The sequence below is a fragment of the Aethalodelphis obliquidens genome, unplaced genomic scaffold (genome assembly GCF_003676395.1).
Source record: "Aethalodelphis obliquidens isolate GAN/ISIS:26980383/991018 unplaced genomic scaffold, ASM367639v1 scaffold16, whole genome shotgun sequence".
Taxonomy (NCBI): Eukaryota; Metazoa; Chordata; class Mammalia; order Artiodactyla; family Delphinidae; genus Aethalodelphis; species Aethalodelphis obliquidens.
In genome coordinates this window covers 1,845,270-1,855,944 of record NW_020837960.1, presented here as the reverse complement: position 1 = coordinate 1,855,944, position 10,675 = coordinate 1,845,270, and positions in this window count along the sequence as shown.

The following is a 10,675-nucleotide window of genomic DNA, read 5'->3' as shown; positions in this document are numbered from 1 at the left end:
GGGACACGGGTTCGAGCCCTGGTCCGGGAAGATCCCACATGCCGCGGAGCACCTAAGCCCGTGCACCACAACTACTGAGCCTGCGCTCTAGAGCCCACGAGCCACAACTACTGACCCCATGTGCCACAACTACTGAAGCCCGTGCGCCTAGAGCCCATGCTCCACAACAAGAGAAGCCACCGCAATGAGAAGCCCGCGCACCGCAACGAAGAGTAGCCCCCACTTGCCGCAACTAGAGAAAGCCTGCGCACAGCAACGAAGACCCAATGCGGCCAAAAATAAACTAAATAAATTTAAAAAAAAACAACAAAAAGAAACGGTTGAGAGAAAGCTGGAGGACAAATGGAAGGGCAGTGACAAGAAACTTGTGTTTACAATGTGAAGACTATTACTCTTCTCCAGAGCAGGTTTCATAAGTAGAGCCAGTGCACATTATTTGTAAAGATTTGATCTGTCCCTTAATTCCCCTCAGTACGGATGGACAGTCTGCCATGATAAACAAATCTTTTCTGAAGATTTGGAAATAACAAGAGGGAATTTTTAAAATTTACCAAGTATAACTTTCCTAAGAATCCTAAGAATCTCTTTTATAGACATTCCCTACCTGCCATTACCTATTCAGATATCCAGACTGTTTCATTTCTTTGCCTTTTTCATTCAGCTCTTGAACTATATAGAGTTTCCTTTCTTTTACACATGGGTATACTGGCTACACCTTTGCCCATGCATTATTGAAAGTTTATGAAGAATAGAAAGAGGCTCTTCACACCCTCAGAGAGAAAGGAATTAAGTTTAATTTCTAGGAAGAGCTGAATAGGGAATTTATTATAGACAAGAGAATTAATAAAAGAAAAACATAAAGGTAGAATCAACATTTTGTTTTTGTTTATATAGTCAGGATAAGAAGGAGAACTGCACAATCACTAATGTAAATAGCCAGTCATCTTAAAAGCTAAACATTTTGAAAATTATCTATTTAACTAACTTGATTCTTTTCTCTGATTTACTTTTGTTAATATGGACTATATCTTGAGAACTAAACTAAGAAGGAAAAAAATTTCAATCATGGTAGGTGATTAGTAGGTTTGTGTGTGTGTGGTTGCCAAATAAATCATATAATTGAAAATATAGAGTTTTATATGCACTGGTTCATGGAACCTCCTCTGTATATATTTAATCCTTGATTTTTTCATGAAGAAATCATGCTAAATGTTACATATATAACCAACCTCTCTCTCTCTCTCTCAAACTCTGAGGAGTCAACGCTTTTGTAATAGTTCTGGAAAAGCAACAGTCATAGCTGCAAGATGGATTTTCACATGCATTCAGAGATAGCTGGGACCAAGCAAATAGTCTATTTGCCTTAATTGTCATGTATAAGATTAGACAACAGAGGTTTTCTTACATGTGATTTGCTAATTTATTTCATTCTTTCTGTCCATTTACACAATCCATTCTGAAAATGAGTATTGAGAAAGTGTAACTGAATCTTCTGCTCCTCTTTTTTTTTTTTTTTGCGGTACGCGGGCCTCTCACTGTTGTGGCCTCTCCCATTGCGGAGCACAGGCTCTGGACGCGCAGGCTCAGCGGCCATGGCTCACGGGCCCAGCCGCTCCGTGGCATGTGGGATCTTCCCGGACCGGGGCATGAACCCGTGTCCCCTGCATCAGCAGGCTGACTCTCAACCACTGCGCCACCAGGGAAGCCCTCTTCTGCTCCTCTTGAAAAACAAAATCTAATTTCTCACATTAATATGTCATCTTTCAATGCCAAAACTTAGGGAGAAGAATGTTTGTTACCAACCACAACTTTATATCATGCACAAATAAAAAATCTTTATTCTTTAGCTCCATACAGAAATACCAACACACACCCTTCAAAGAACAGCAGCAGCAAAGCAAAAAAACACAGCTGCTACCACACTATCATGCTCTCCAAGGTATTTAACATCTATAAAAGTTTATCTTATTTTTACTCATAAATTCTGGCAAATTCAGTCACTCTCCCAACCCCCACCATATTCATGCATATTCACACATTCTCTGGAAGTCTGGAAATTTGCCCACAATTATGTTTAAAGCCATGATTTAAATGTGACTAGTTTTGAATGAAATGAATGACTTCTACTAAAATTACTCAACATCAAGCATGTTTTAGAAAACCTTTTAGATCAGGACCCATTTTTCTGTTATGTCTGCCCGATAGTAGTAATGCTAAAGTTCCTTGATCCACTTAATGAGGAAACTGACACGGTTTTCCATTATATAGTAGAGCTGACCATAGAATATTTAAATTGGTTTCAAATTTTAGGTTAATGTTCTTACTGCTGTCCTGCTACTTACCTTAATTTATCTTAGTATTTTATGTTGTTGGACATTACTGTCTGCATAATGATCACAGAAGTTTTAGATGTAGTGTCTCCTCTCTCCTCATTAATGCTGCTACTAAACTTCACTTCTTAAGAAAAAATGATTATATTATATACATATTTCAAAACAGATAATTATGCAGTTGAATGATTACTGCCGTGTGTGGTACTTTAATTCTTATGTGGTGTGTAACTTGATGGTAATCACCCAGAGAATATGTACCCAGTTTACCATTTTTTTAAGCTATAAAAATAAAATAAATATGGTAATAAAAAAATCCAGTTTACAGAAGATTATAAAGCACAAAGCAAAAATCTCCCATTCTTTACTCCTACTTCTGTTTAGCAGAGATAACCACATTTAACTGTTTTTATTTCAAGTTCCTTTGGTCATTACTTCTGTAATACTGAATATTACACTTACATCTTGTTTTTGCAATTTATAAGTACTCAACAGTATCAACTGACTCTATTATGAAAGATGAGAAAATTAGCTTACCCCTACCCCTTCTGCTACCTCCTCACTCCAAGGTTTGCTAATTTAACTTTTATTTCTGTTTAATTAGTTACCTTTATTTTTATTTACATATATACACAAATATTTTTACATTTATAATACATAAATGTGATAATATAGTATATCTTTTATCTTAGTGCAGTTTTTTTTCTTTTTTTTTTTTGCCTAATTTTCCCTCCCTTTATTCAGAAACACAGTCCCTTTCCATTAACAAATGTTTACAGCCTATAAAGAATCTTTTGATATTTCTTCATGATTTTATAATCATGTAAAACATACACATTGCTCAATGGATATAGAGTTTCAGTTTTGCAAGAAGAAAAATTTCTGGAGATGTATTGTATAATAATGTTGATATGCTTAACACTACTGAACTATACACTTAAAATGGTTGGAATGAGTAAATTTTATGTTATGTGTTTTTACCAAAATTTAGAAATTTTAAAAATACATGATTATATAATCATACACATATGTTCATATATAGTAAGTCTTCACTTTGCACAGTTCCTACATAAACAAATTTCACTTACCACAGTTCAGTTGAATAACACCAGTCTCCCAAGAACATGGTTTAAATTTCAGTTGCCACAGTATATTAACTGTGAATGATTGCATAAAGTACAAACTTCAGGACTTCCCGGGTGGTGCAGTGGTTAAGAATCCACCTGCCAATGCAGGGGACACAGGTTCGAGCCCTGGTATGGGGAGACCCCACATGCCAGGGAGCAACTAAGCCATGTGCCGCAACTACAGAGCCTGTACTCTAGAGCCCATGAGCCACAACTACTGAGCCTGCATGCCACGACTACTGAAGCCCACACGCCTAGAGCCCATGCTCTGCAACAAGAGAAGCCACCACAATGAGAAGCCTGCACACCGCAACAAAGAGTAACCGCCTCTTGCCACAACTAGGGAAAGCCCGCGAGCAGCAACGAAGACCTAACGCAGCCAAAAATAAATAATTTTATATAAAAAAAAGTACAAAGTTCACTGCTAACTTGTCAGTCTACAAACCATCTTGTAAATAACAAATGTACACCATGATCATAACCAGTCATGGCACTTTTTTCAAAATCTGTTGATTGATTGGTCACTGCACGTCTTTTATTCAGATCATGCACAGACAGCAAAGCATGTAGTGTGTTGTGTCCTTGTCTCCCATGATAAAACTACACGACATTTTACAAAATGAATAATCAAAAATGGAAATGGGCAACAAAGATCAAAGTGCAGCCATAAAAGGAAAAGTCATAATGCTGGTAGTGAAATTCCAACTGAACATAAATCGAGTTATGAAAGAAATAACTGGCCATGGGAATGCTGACACTGCTGCCATTCAAGAGACTCTAGCTGTGCAGCCAGAAGGACTTAGTTAAGATGAACTTATCAACATAAATAAGGAAAGTGATTGTAATAAAAAGAATGATATCCCTGAGGAAGTGATGCCAATAAAAAAAACTTCACGTTAAAAGCATTTCTGGAGATATTTCACAACACTGAAAGGATAAAATGTCAGAAGCTGAATCAATCTTAAAAAGAAGAATGACGTGAGTTCCCTGGTGGCCTACTGGCATGGCCCGGGTTCAATCCCTGTTTAGGGAACTGAGATAGGACAAGCAGCACGGCATGGCCAAAAGAAAAAAATTCAAAAAAAAGAAGAATGATAATTTGCTAAGGCATAGAAAAGATACTTACTCCATATAGTAAGTTATCCAATGGAGAAGGCAGTAGTCTTCCAATCATCCTTGATAAGTTTGTTTTATAAGTTTTTTACAATGAAATAAAACGATTTAATTCTTAATGCTCCTAATGTTTTAACTTACAGTGTACTAAATATATCGTTTTACATTTGCTAATTTCTCTATACCTAATTGACAGTAAGAGCAATTTTAATGTTTTGACTAAACTTGTTAAGGGTTTCAGAACAATCTTAGTTTTCTCTATTGATTATTAAACCAATGCGTATGGTTTCAGCTTGCACAGTCATTTTTTATGGTCTTACTCTACATGCAAAGAGATGATACTCTAGAAGTTCTTTTGGTCATTGTTTATTTTACAAAATTGAGATCATGTTACCTACACTTTTCTGCATTTTCGTCTTCTCACTCATTTTTTTTTGTGGAAATATCTTTAAATTGATTAGCATAATTGTAAGAGATTCTTTTTAAATAGTTGAAAATTTCATAATATACATGTACTATGATTTCTTGAACCATGCCTTTACTAATGGTCATGAAAAACGTTTTTAGCTTTCTGCCACAATGATCATTGCTGAATAAACATTTTGTAGAAATGGTCTTAAGTACTTTTTGATTTATTTCTATGATATAGATTCCCAAGAGTGGAACTGCTAGGTCAAATGTATACTCTTAGATATCGAGATAGCTTCACCAAAGGCCGTAACAATGCATATTTCAGTCCCTTGTCACTAAGGTAAGTATCCTTTTACTTTGCATTCTCACTGGAAATAGAAATTAGAACTCTTAAATTGTTGTCAGTCAGATAAGGTAAGGTTATACCTTATTGTTAATTTAATTGACTATTATTGAATATTGGAGAGTTTTATGTTTGTTGGTCATTTGAATTTGCTATTTGTAAATAACCTTTTTTTGTGTTCTTTGGTCATTTAAAAAATTGAGGTGTCTTTTTCTTGTCCATCTTGAGCTCTTTGTACATTATATTTTGACTAGCCAAAAAATGTAGAAAGAAAAGCAATTTGGATGGGGTCAGAACTTGCTTTACTAATTAGCTAGAATGTGCATTCAGCAAATCAGTAAGATATTGGTTGGTATAGGAAGAAACAAATAGATCTGCATAACAGAATAGCCTTCAAAAACAAATCCAAGTACATATGATAATTGATTAAATTTATTTTATTTGTTTACATAAGTGGCAAAATGATGGATTATTTAATAAATTTTTCTGGTAAAACTGACTAGGCATACAGGAAATGTCAAATTGGAAACTCTTCTAGACAAAAAATAAATTTCATATGAATTAAAGTTATAGCTGTAAAACTAAAAAAACATTCTTACACAAAAATCTTCGATACTCTATGTATAATCTATGGATAGGAAAATAAAATTTCTGGCAAAAAGGATGAGATCTATTTGACTATACAAAAATTAAAATTTTTCCTGTGGTTGCAGTCAAATTACCAACCAGGACATCAGTGTTGTCTGAAGGTTCACTGATGGGGAAAGGATCACTTGCAGGACTTTTCACCACATTGTCTCACAACCTGGCAGCTGAGCAATCCAAGGAAGCACTCAGGGTTAAAATCACAGTCTTTTTTTAATAATCTATCTCAAATTCACATCCTGTCGTTTCTGCTGTATTCTATTAGAAGTTAATCAATAACCCTAGCCCACACTCAAGGTTAGGAGATAACACAAAGATGTGAATACCAGGAAATAGGGATTACTGGGGCTACTTAGAGGCTGCCTATCACAATATATTACATTCATAATTTTAAATAATATGCATACTTAAATCTTGTTTCTTATTTCAGCATCTTTAGATGACATCTCTCAACTACCATAAAACGAGGCAATTAACTCCTTCCACCTCTCTCAGCAGCGCCCCCCACTGCTGTTTCTATCATTTAGACTACTGTCTTTACATTGTCAACATTTATAACATTTACCTGACAAATATAATTACATCTATTGACTCTCTTCACTTTAAGGGAAGGAATAAGCAGGGAGTCCTCTTCTCTCCCATCTTTCAGTCTGAGGGAGGCTTATTCTGGTGGATAATCCCCACACTAGATCCTTAGCCCTCCTTTGGCAGGTTACCCCATTTATTTTTAACCTAGAGATGCAAATGACGAAAATTGCACAGCTGTTCTATAGACTTTGCTTCACATAATCACCTTGATTTCCGTCTCACTTTATTTTTAAACTGTCCAATACAGAATCTGAAGTCTCCCATTACTTAGCAGGAAATAACCATACTCATTCCCCCTATAAGATTTCCTGTGCAGGTATTGGTCTGTAGATTCTTCCAGTCCAGATTACTCATAAATATGCTCCAAACTACTCTCTGTCTTCTAAACTCTCTTATCTGTTGATGTTCCCACTCTTCTTTTTGATTCTTTAATGAATGTATTCTCCTATTTGCTTCTTTACTAATATTTCAATAGAATTCTGGGAAGAATAGGAGCTAAATCCCTTTACCCAGTTGGTCACAGTGGAACAGAACCAACCCTATCTATCTACAAGACAGGTAATGGATGCTTGTAGAATAACTAAATTAATTAATACATTAATGGTTGGAGGTGAATGTGATTGTATTAGTTTCCTATTGTTATCACACAAATTACCACAAACTAAGCTTAAAACAACAGAAATTTATTATCTTACAGTTCTGGAAGTCAGTTCAAAATAGGTCTCACTAGGCTGAAATTAAGGTGTCAACAGAGCCCATTCTTTTCTGGAGGCTCTAGAGGAGAAGGCATGTCTAGACTCATGCAAGTTGTTGGCAAAATCCATGTCTTTCTGTTGCAGACTGAGATTCCCATTTCTTCCTGGCTGTCAACTGAAGGTTGGTCCCAGCTTCTAGAGATGACTCACATGCCTCAGCTCATGGCCTTCTCCCTCCATCTTAAACCCAGTAACTGCAGATCAAGTCCCACTCATGCTTCAAATCTCACCTGCCTCTTCATGTGTCATCACATCTGTCATGTGCAGTCATGTGACTCTTTAGTCTTGTTCTCTGTTTTTAAGGATTCATCCCAATTATTAAGTATAATCTCATTATTTTAAGGTCAGCTGATTAGCAACTTTAACTTCATCCGCACCCTGAATTTTCTTTTGCCCTGTAAATTTACATATTCACAGATTCCAGAGATTAGAACATTGACATCTTTGTGGGGCCATTATTCTGCCTTCCACAATGGTCAATACCCATTGCCATTTATCAGGAAAGGCAATTGTACAATTCTACAGTTTTGGAAAAAGTTTATGGAAGTGTGATAGTGATTTCGTATGCACACAAGCAACAGGGAGCAGTAGCTGGAAACAAAATCTTAGTTCCCGGACCAGGAATCCTAACCACTAGACCACAGAGGCCAGCGACTAGGACCTGGATCCCCAGTTCTTGCCTGCCTTGTCAAGAAAAAGTTCAGGCAAGGAGGCAGAAGGTAAAGAGAAAAGTAAAAAGTTTATTGGAAAAGCAAAGTACATGCAGAAAGACACACAGGCGAACTTAGAGAGTCGCGCCTTTGGGAAGTTTAAATCCTTTATAAGGGGGCAGTTTTCCGGGTCTTTGTCTTCCTTCTGGCCAATCATCTTGATTTGTCTCCCCTACCTAGTCTGTCTCAGGACCCTTCCCTTAGGTGCACATGCACTTCTCAGCCAAGATGGATCTCAATGCAAAGGAGTCTGGGGGAAGCAAGACTCGTTATGGCCTGGTGTTGTCCCCTGACTTTTGACCCCCGAGGAGCCTTTCTGAGCATATGTAGTGTTTCCCTTGCCCCAAGGAGGGGGGAAGCGGAGAGCCCTTGATCCTTTACTCAAACAAGGTTTTGCCCTCCCTTTGTTCTTACCATGACTGTTATATTAAGGCATCCATAAGAGACAAAGCCTGGCTATTTACCCTGTCTCTGTTGCTTCCATTTCAGAGAGTAAATTGGAGGCTGATTTTAAATGTTTAACCTGGAGACCATCTATCTCCTGTCTCAGGAAATGCAAACAGGAGACTAGTTGTAAGTGTCTGGCCTGAAGTCCACTTTTTCCTGCCCCATGAAATATAAGCAGAAGGGCAGTTGTAAATGTCTAACCTGGGGCCCATCTATCTCCTGCCTCAATATGATTTCAGTAAGGTGGTGAAGAAGGTGAGGAATATACTTGACCAAGCAGAGCAAGGTATTATGTAGGTGGCAATGAAAATGAAAGCATAGAACATTAATTCTTAATCATAGAGGTAGAATAAATAACTGGGAACAGGATGTCCTATGTCTCGCATATTTTACTTGTAAGTAACTAAAATATTCTTATAGGAGAATTTATAAATTTGTCTCATTTACAAATTAAGGCAAATAGTTACCTCAAAGAAATGTATACTACTAGGACTAAAAGTAGAAATGGAAAAAATTAATTTGGTAAGCTTTGCAAAGATATTTCTGGTTAAACTGAATATATGAACCCTGAGATTTCAAATATGTTTCCTTAGAGAGTCAATATATGTATGAAGATAGTGAAAATAACAGTTTACTGGAGTATATTGAAAATGATAATTTTGTTATACAAAATTTAACCATCCCCTAAAATCATAAAATCCTTATTTCCACATTTGCAGTATGATAAAGTCAAGTGTCATATTCTGTGAAGTGGTGAATATCATTTTCTCCGTCATAAGGGAAAAAGACATTTTTCCACAGAAAAATACCTCCATTAACAAATTTTGAGAATTTCATTGCTAATACATACAGCACAGAATGGAAGGAAACTTGGCAAATGAAATTTCATAATGGTCTGTAGATGAATTTTTCTATTTTACATGGCATAGGGAAAAATATACTTTTAAAATGTCCATTTATTGTTGTTATACTATCATTTGTGTTAGTAAATAAGTTTGCAGTTATATTACATATTTCCAACTCTGTATAAACTGTTTCACTAATCAATTCTTGCTTCTAATGCCAGGTAAAGTAAAGCTAAAGGATAGGTTCAGACTTTCATTTAAAGGTTGACCATCTGCCAATGCTACTGTACCATGCAGACAAAAACAAATAAATAAGCATGTTCTGTATTTTACTGATGAGCATATAGGTGAATAAAATTCACCTGTAGTGCTAAGTTCACTATATATAGTGCCTACTGAGGTGTCACGTTGCTAAGAAATGTACCTTTAACGTGTTTAAATACACTCATAAACATTGAAAGCTGATCTGAATATAAGTTTGCTAGTATTTCCTACAAATTGCAGATCTCAAGATGTAATCAAAATAAAAAGTGATTGTACCTCACCAGGTTGAAATATGTACTTAATGCTCATATTTACGGTTCACAATCATAAAAGTTACTCAAAGTAGATTTCAAACATCTGTAGGAATGCTAATTTTATTTAATAAAATTCTTCTGTGTAATTTCTTTGTTCAGATGGAATTTCTAGGTAATATTACTTTTTAATGACTATAATATCATCCTGACATCAAAAGATGGTTGTGGGTTTATGAACATTTTTATAATGTCAGAATTTTAATATTTTAATTGTGAATCCTTAATAACATGAATTCATTCTTCTGTGCTAACTCTGACATCTTTTCTTTTACAAGGGAATATGTAATTTTATTTTAAGCAGAACAGAGTCAGTATTTATTCTCTTAAAATTACCATTTGTTTCATTTTTGTGCCTCTTATAAAGAGTGTTAGATAAATTGAGAAAACTCTGTTTGTTCTAGGACTTTATCAGAAAGAGAATAATGACTAAGACTCTCTCCTTTTTTCTTTCTACCTACATTTTTTGAAGACTTCTCTTATGTGCCAGCTAAAAAAAATAACAAAATTAAAATCCTGTGAGAAATCTCATTCTTTTTTGTTTTATAACCTTAGATTTTCAACTGTAGTGGACCCTCACTATATCTTTGCAAATTGCTCTATTTCTAAAAACCACCTTTATGCATAATTTGCACCAGAAAATGAATATATAAATCACTGCACACAAATGTTTTGTGTTTATGAATCACTTTGTGGGTGGCCCTGAAAGTTGCTAAACACAAGGCTGATTTAAATGTGTATGTGGGTTGGTAAGCTAGCCTTACTTACTCGCTAAGGGACAGCTAC